Below are 8,931 nucleotides of genomic sequence, written 5' to 3' on the forward strand. Positions count from 1 at the left end.
ATGGCTGGAATGTTGCCTTTTGGTTTGAGAAAAATCAGGTAAAAATAAAAAACCGAAAAACTCGAAAACAGATTTAAATCAAGTATATATATGTTGGAAGATCACAGGAGAAGATTTTAGTTTTGAGAAGAGTGTTTGTCACCAATGCAAATATTATTTTTGAATATGAAAATGTAATTTGATAAAATATTGGGGTAAAAATAGTAATTATATGAGCTTTGGGAGTATTTTGAGTAAAAATAAAAGTTTTGGGGTAAAATGAATATCTTATAAAAGTTAAGAGTTATTTTAAAAAAATATGAAGTTAAATTAGTGATTTTATAAAAATTTTGAGTTAAAAGTAAAGGTATTTAAAAGTTTAGAGTTAAAATATAATTTTTAAGTGTTTAATAATAAAGCTTTAATAAGCTATGTTTTTTATAATTATAGTGAAAAATTGTTAATACTCTGTATTTATTAATACTATTTTGCTTATACTAAATTAATTATTATTTTTTATTAAAGATATTATTTTATTTATAATAATATATCAGAAGAGTAAAATAGTAATCTTTCCTAAAAGTTCTAGCAAGACAAATCTAAGCTAAAGAACCTTAGGAATCTCTTTTCATAAAACACCTAAAGAAAGGTTTGAGGAAAGAATCAAGGATAGGGGCAATATTGAGATAAGACTTAAAAGATGTGACTAGTATTAATGAAAGAGGAAAGATGCAAAGATGATAAAGATGGGCTTAGTCCTAAAGATTAAAGTAACTCAGAGACGGTGAGATAGAAATTGTTGTTAGAGATCGATAAGTGTGGTTGATGTTTCTTGACTTGCGCCTGGAGCTGAACATTGAAACGAGGACGCTTGTAAACAGCGTGTTGTTTTTCCGTTCGCCCTTGAGCTCATGACCTGCACTAGGACTAGACATGTGATAAACCATTATTTTATTATTTATATTGTGTTTAATTGTGCGATTTTATCAAATCTTTACCCACTTATTCAAATGATTAGCATGTATTTACAATTCATTCCCAAAATTGTTTATGATTGAAAACTTGCTTCCTAGAGACTTTTAATTATTTATTTTAATTCTCCTTTATCCCATTCGATGCCGTGATCCGTGTGTTAAGTGTTCCAGGCTTCATAGAGCATGAATGACTTGGAAATTGGAGAGGAGGCTTGCAAAAATGGAAGGAACACAAGATACTAAGGAGATGACCAGCGAGCAATGATGCGAGCGCATGGTCCACGCGAACGCGCGAAATGAAGAAATCGCAGCGACGCAAACGCGTGCCTGACGCAAACGCGTGGATTGAAGTCTGCACGAATGACGCGGTCGCATGGATGACGCGAACGCGTGACAAGAAAAATCGCTGAACGATGCGTACGCGTGGATGACGCGTACGCTTGACCTGCGCAATCTGCAAAAATAACAGAATACGCTGGGGGCAATTTTGGGCCGCATTTCGACCTAGTTTTTGGCCTAGAAACACAGACTAAAGCTAGGGAATGTATAGAAACTCAAGGAGGCATCCACACACATTGAGATTCATCACATTAGGATTACATTGAATCTAAATTAGTGTTACATTGATAGTTTATGCTTTTGCTTTGGATTGTGGATGTTGAAGAGCCATTACCTCCGTGAAGATACTACTTTAGTTTGTTTCCTTATTCTTTACTCTTTTCAGTTGATTATTGACTCTATTCAAATAAGTATGTTACGTTTTGAGTTTATTAATATATAGAATTATTTTTATTTTTAATTAATTTTAATTCTCTATTTAATTTTATTTAATTATGTCTTCTTATATTTTTATGATTGTTAATTTCATGTCAATGGAGTAGATCCTTTACTTGACATGGGGGTTGACTAAGAGGAGACACTTGAGTTGGAATGCTCAAGTGCCTGGTTAAATTGGACGTTGTTGGCCAATTCTGTATCTGCTAACGCTGGACCTTCCCAAGGGATAGGACTAGGATTTGCGGGTAAGAGTTAGTTTGATCAGTAAGGGTTAACCAAGTGAGAACAACAACCTCTTTATACTACACTTGAGAAGATTCCAATAAGGATAGAACTTCTACTTGATTATTCCCCCAGTCAAGGCCTTTTAATTGGAATATCGATAACTGTTCTTAGTTTATTTTTATTGCTTTAATTCTCAATTAATTTAGTTATTCATTATCAAAACTCAAACCTTCTAGGAATTTTCTGATTAATAAATTAGCCCTCTTTCCTGCAACTCGTTGGGAGACGACCTGGGACTCATACTCCCAGTATTTTTATTTCTAAAACTTGTGACAACTCTTTTTAAATTGGTAAGGCAGATCTTAGCTGGTTAAGAGCTATACGTGCAATGCTATTCTCTTAATTGAAATTTCTTAATTGGTTGACTTCTGCGACGCACCAACATGCATCATATTGTTTGTGTATATTTCTCTCTGATATGTTTTCTGTGTATACGATGCAAGTGCATCTTTGGTAGTTTTTAGTTGTTATTTCTTTAAATAGTGGTAGTGATTTAGTATTTTTATTAGAAATTTCATGCCTTTAATATATGTTCTTATCATTTCTTTTCTTAAATTCAAGATAGAGATATTCTTGCTTTAATTAAGATTTTGGTGCTTTAATTAATGCTCTTTGGAGTTGTTTTGTGCTTTGATACGTGTAGGAAAAGAAACAAGAATCAAAAGAACAAAGGAGGAAGCTAACGACACACTTTGGAAGAAAGAACATGCTTTGAAAGCTTAGGATACACTTTTTCAAACTTAAAAGTTAAACCTGGAAGTTTTTCCATCCAACGTGGTGATCATGGTGTCGAATGACATTCGTGTGTACGCATGCCTTTACACCAGTTTCACGTCCCACGCCATTTTTGTGATGTCCCATGCTGAAGTAAAACAAAGCATAATTTGGGATATGAATTGGAGCAACATTGCAGGTGTCCCACACCCCTCTATTGGCATACAATGGCAAAGTAAACAAAGGCTAAATTGGACTATCCTTTGAGAAGCAAAGTGTGCCATTCATATTGATTTACATGCTACTCAATGGTTCATCCTTAGCCCAATCTCCAGTGCTCACATTTCTCTATTCCTTCTTCAATTCTCCAAGGATCAAAAGAGTGGATCAAGCCCAAGAATTCGATTTTAATTAAACTTGAATTTAATGTAATTTGAATTTCTTTTGAATTTGTGATTTAGATAGGTTATAAATAGAAGTTGAAAGGGAGCTATGAGGATCTCTTTGGGATCTCTCTCATTCCACTCTTATCCTATTCTTACCTTGCACATTTTGTAGGTCATGAGTGGCTAATTCACTTTTCAATTGGAAAAGAGAGCTCTATTGAATTTAATGTATCAATTGTGATTTATTCTTCATCTTCAATTTTTCTTTCATTTGCTTCTTTAGAAAGAATCTTCATTCTTCATTCCAAGGATTCAAATCTATTGAAAGATAGTTTGAATCTCATTTGAATCCTATGAAATCTTGAGAAAGGGCTCATAGGAATTGAGCTAGAAGGTCTTTCTCTCAATTTGATGATTCTGGGTTTTAGGATTGATATGTGACATACAATTAACCAATAACTCACTAAAAGAAAAATACCCATTCAGCCACAATTTTTTTAAGCTACATTTGAAAAGCGTAGCCTATTCTAGTAGCATATTCCTAGAATAGGCTATGCTTTTTCACATGGTGCCCTTTTATAAGAGAATAGAAAACACTATTAAGGCATCACTTCAAAAGTGTCTCCTTAGATATTTTAAATATCACTAATAAAGCATAGCCGTATCTGAATATCTATGGGTACACCTTTCTCACCAAAGGGTGTACTTTTAAAGAGTAACCTATTTATTATATTTTAGATGCACTTCAAAAACGTCTCCTAATGTATCTAGGGCATAATACCAACACTTAATGAAACTTTTTTCACTTTCTCACCAAATCTGAAACGGCATCGTATCCTCCAATTCCTAATCTAATGGACCCCCTTTGTCTCTCTTCTTTGTTCTCTCTCGTCATTCTCTTCTCTGTTCTCTCGTCACTCTCTCACCTTGCCTTGTTGCTCTCACCTCTTGTCTCTGGTCTCTAGCTCATTTCTCTCTCAGTCTCGCACTCACTGTCTCAGACTCAAGATCATCATTGCGATTTGTGTCGTCACCATGTCACACTCAGTTTCTGCCTTCCCTGCGCTCACTTCGCCAGTGGCAGAAGAAGACGGAACCAGCATCTGGTCCCTCGGGTGGTGGTGGTATTCGTCTTCTTGTTTCGGCCATTAATTCAGTTAGTCAGCTTTCTTCACTGTCGGTCCCAGGTGATTTTCCTTCGGCCCTGTTCTTTTAATGTCAATTTCGATGTATCTTAGGGTTTCATAGTGAAATTAGAATTTTATGGTGGGGTGGTTGTTGTTGTATGTGTTTTTTCTTTTATTAATTGTCGAAGCTGAATACTAGGGATTTAGAAATTGGAATGGTATTTCTTCACCGTTTTATTGTTGCTCTCTGTGTTTGTGAAAATACATGTGTTGTTGCACTAGTGTTGCTGTAAAAGGAGTAACTACTGCTCATTTTCTAAGTCAAGTTGTTGTAAATAGAGGAGCATTTTCTGGGTATAATTTTGCTTCTGATGATTTTCCAGTTCTATTGAGCATCACACTGGTAAACTTCTTCTTTGTTTTATAACTCTCAAAACATTATTGTTAATTATGTGTTGATGCTATTGTAGTTAAGTTTGTAATGTTTATTTTTTGGATTCTATAAGTTTTCTTAATTCCTTATTATTTTGTATGGTTGCTATCTAATGTTTAATTATCAATATGGCAAAGTGTTTTAGCTTTATGCAGTATGTAGTATGTTCCTTACTCGCTCTCTATCCTCTCTTCACCGTCATTCTCTTACTCGCTCTCTTTTTAGTATAGAAGAAGGTGTGTATGGCTGTGTTGATGATGATAACAATAATGGCTAGTGGTATGTATCAATTTTCAGTTGATTCTGTGAAATTTGAGAGGTTTAGGGTTTCGATTTAGTGGTTTTTATTTGGGCCACTAGGAATTGGGGGGTTTTAGCTTCAGAACGGTGGTATGTATTGATTTTTAGTTGGTTCTGTGGAATTTGAGAGGTTTGGGGTTCTGATTTAGGGTTTTTATTTGGGGGTTTTAGCTACTGGATATTCCACTAGGAATTGGGGATTTTAGCTTTAGAACAATCCACCTGAATCGCATTTTCCTACAGGATCAACGGCAAGCAATAGGCTTTCATTTTTTCTCGGTGTCATCTAATCGGAAAAGAGGAGAAACTATTAGTAAGTGTAGATTCTGCTAAATGCATCCATTCGTTCATTTATCTTCATCTTTTTCATTCCTATTACTGAATGCATAGTGACTGAACCAAAAAGGAAAAATGAATATTTCTTTGTGTGCCTCCGTGCTTTAAATGTAGTTCCTGCACCTAAGCCAAATTGCAACCTGTTTTGATTACATTTTTGTTAATATGCTTTGTTGTAAGATCATAAAGATAAGGGTGTTTCGAAACTGATTCTGATGGAGATGAGAATATTATCATCTTGTACCAATGCAGGCTAACTGTGACTGCTCTGCAACATTGCAACTAATTTTACTATTTTCATTTTATTTAATAAAGTCTAAAAGTAATAACAAAAGCTGTTTCTTCTTAAGCTTAAATAATTTATTGCTTTGCTATTGTAAAAAATTTAATAGGGACATTCTCAAGGTATTATTATTGTCTTGATTTGGTTTTGGTTATAATTGCTTTTGCAATGAAATTTCATTTCACATGTTTTTTAGCATGTCTGAAAATTTGATGGTACAATTTGTTTATTTTATAAAGGATATTGCTCCGAGACTTAAAGCTACTATCAAGTATGCAAGGACTTTAGTTGACCTGTATTACTCAATAGGAAGTTTGGTCCTTATAAAGGTAACTATCTGGACTCAACCTAACTATGCTTGGCGAGCTATGTTACATGAGTTTCTATTACATTTCTCTTGGGATAATGGTGTATTGCTAGAAATTGTTTCTTCTCTGTACTTGTGGATTAGGGCTTTATTTCTTATGAACCTTCAAATGTTATCCAAATATGCCCAAAGTTTCTTCTGTTATTTCTAAATATTGGATGCATGTCTCATTGGCAATGTGATATTGGTTTCATTATTGTTCTCTCCTGCCTTTAGTCACCCCTTTTGCATACAGGACTAGGCTTCTAATGTTGGTGTGCTTCTTGCCGATACTGATGGGATCTTCCACTCAATCAAGGTCTGTTTTTAGTAACCATTGGTAGAATATGCTGATAGCAAGGTTTTGCATCATTATGGTGGTCTCTTTGGACATTTTGATCTGAGAATTAATATATTTGTTTTACCATGAGTTGCATCAATTGTTGTTGCTGCAATGTCATATGCATAGTTCAGTTGAATAAAGTGTTGTGCATGCTCTGTTCTGTTGTAACTTAAATAGGAAGAAGAATAACTTAATATTATTGATATTGTTATGTTTATAATTCTAGAGTTTATATGTCTCTAGGAATAGATGAACTTAAATTTATCAATTGTCAATCATGTGCATTGTTGTTATGAAAATATTGTGCTGATTTCAATTATCTTTAAATGGGAACAACTACAATTGAGTTAAGCCCAATTCTATCTAATCTAATTTTGAACTTTTCATGAGACATAGTGGACACTATTTTCGAATGCTTATCAATTTTCCCCTTGATGGGTCAATTACCCTCCTCTTCCGAAAATATAGCTTTGCCATTTCATTTACATTAGTACATTACCCTCTCTCCTATTTTTAATGGGTCAGAATCATAAACAAATAAATAACAAAATAAAAAGTGTTATTTATCTCCCCTCCTTGCTACTTTGCTAGTAATTATACACCAATCAAAATTTTTGTAGTGAACAATAGTGATACTAAAACAGTTACTTCCTTAAAAGTTTGTGGTATGAATGGGTTATGAATTTCATTCCCCAATGCTGTTTTCTTTTATGGTAGTTGTAGTAGTAGTAGTAGCAACAAGTAAGAGTCGGGTAAGATTAGGTTGGTGTCATTCTGTTTAGGTTCCTATCGTGGCCTAATAATTTAGAGGAGGCGGGTTTCTTGTGCTTGTTTATATAAAATAGAAAGCAGACTACCAAGGCAATAATCTCTTATGAACAATTAATTTATATTTTATATCTGAATTTTTGCCTTGTAGTGACTTGATTTATGAAATTGTATGGCTCTAAATCGGAGACCAATCTTCATCTTTTCACATGAGTAATTAGATCAAGGAAATAGCAATTGATCAAGTTAAGAGAGATTGAATTACCAAGACATTGGAATTTAATCACTTATGATTTGCCAAGAGATCAATGATTGCATGATTGAAGTTGAGATGAAAAACTATTTGATCCAGAGAATTCAATATATCTGTACCCCAATGATCTTTCCCCATTCTCTTATTCCCTTTCTTTAGTAATTGCTTTCAATTAATGTTCATTTACATTGCTTCCTTTACATTCTTGCAATTTACTTTTCTAGCATTTAAATTTAAGCAATTTAACTTTCTAGAAATTTACATTACGTTCTTTACTTTCAAGTCATTTATTGCTTCTATTTATTTATTGCTTAAGTGATTTACATTTCATGTTTCTATTGTCAATTGTTCTTAATCAGACTATGAATTGCCTGACTAGAATACTCAATCAATCATTGCTTGCTTAATTCCTTAATCCTCGTGGGATCGTCACTCACTCACCGTGAGTTTATTACTTGGTATGACCCGGTGCACTTGCCGGTAGTTATGCGAGTTTGAAAAATCATGTATCAAGTTTTTGGCATCATTGCCAGGAATTAATAGTGATTAACAAACTACTGGTTGATTGATTAGCTAGATTAGGCACCTTTTCTTTTCATGTTTTAGTCATTATTTTGCTTTTAATTATTCTTATCTTTAGTTCTTCAACCATTGGTGTTATTACCTAACTTGGAGTTTCTTTCACTTTGACAGAATAAATTTCAAACTCCCCTTTATTCTATTGTTTTCCTTGTGTACATGCGAGAAAATCAAGAAGAGGAACCTCTCCTCTTTGATTTAGAAATTAAAAGAACTCTCTGGAGGATAAGAAAGGAGGCAAGAAACAAAAAAGTGCTAGAAGAAGGTGATGGAGCCTCAGACACGATTGTGGCAGAACCTCACAACAACAATGAACCCAATGGTGCTCTACATGCTAGGAGGACATCGGTACGTGATGAGCGGATATTTTATACGCTTTTTTGCATTATTTTCATATAGTTTTTGTTATGTTTTATTTAAGTTTTATTAAGTTTTCATAGGTTTTAGCGCAAAATTCACATTTTTGGATTTTACTTTGAGTTTGTGTTTTTTTATGGTAAATTCAGGTATATTCTGGCTGAAATTGAGGAGCTTGAGCAAAAGTCTTATTCAGAAGCAGAGAAAGGACTACAGATGCTGTCAGGATCTGACCTCTGTGCACTCAAAGGAGCTTTTATGGAGCTATAGAAGTCAAATGGCTCAATGGCTTTGGAAATCTAACATCTAGGAATTTCCATAAATATATAATAGTTTATACTTTGCTTTGGAAATGGACGCCCAAAACTGACGTTCAACGCCAGCTACCAAGCGCTATTCGTGGCGTCCAGCACCCACAGGGGAGCAGCTGGCGTCCAACGCCCAAAAGGGAACCCAGGGGTGGCGTTCAACTCCCTTAAGGGGTCCTAGCTTGTGGGAGACACTCAAGCTCAGCCCAAACACTCACCAAGTGGGCCCCAGAAGTGGATTTTCACACTACAAGACTAGTTTATCTTATTTTCTATAATCCTTAGTTACTAGACTAGTATATATAGAACAAAGATCACCCTTGTTAGAGATCTTTGCCCATTTGAACACTATTATGTACATTATGAGTCACTAACCTCCTAAG

At 34.4% G+C, this 8,931-nt stretch overlaps 1 long non-coding RNA gene across 1 annotated transcript; it reads left to right on the plus strand.

The window, feature by feature from the left end:
- Positions 4,988-6,240, plus strand: LOC110265516. Its single transcript, XR_002351659.1, has 3 exons — positions 4,988-5,288; positions 5,834-5,923; positions 6,197-6,240. It is a non-coding gene; the product is annotated as an uncharacterized LOC110265516 (long non-coding RNA).

Source organism: Arachis ipaensis, chromosome B08, assembly GCF_000816755.2.
Source record: "Arachis ipaensis cultivar K30076 chromosome B08, Araip1.1, whole genome shotgun sequence".
NCBI classification, from domain to species: domain Eukaryota; kingdom Viridiplantae; phylum Streptophyta; class Magnoliopsida; order Fabales; family Fabaceae; genus Arachis; species Arachis ipaensis.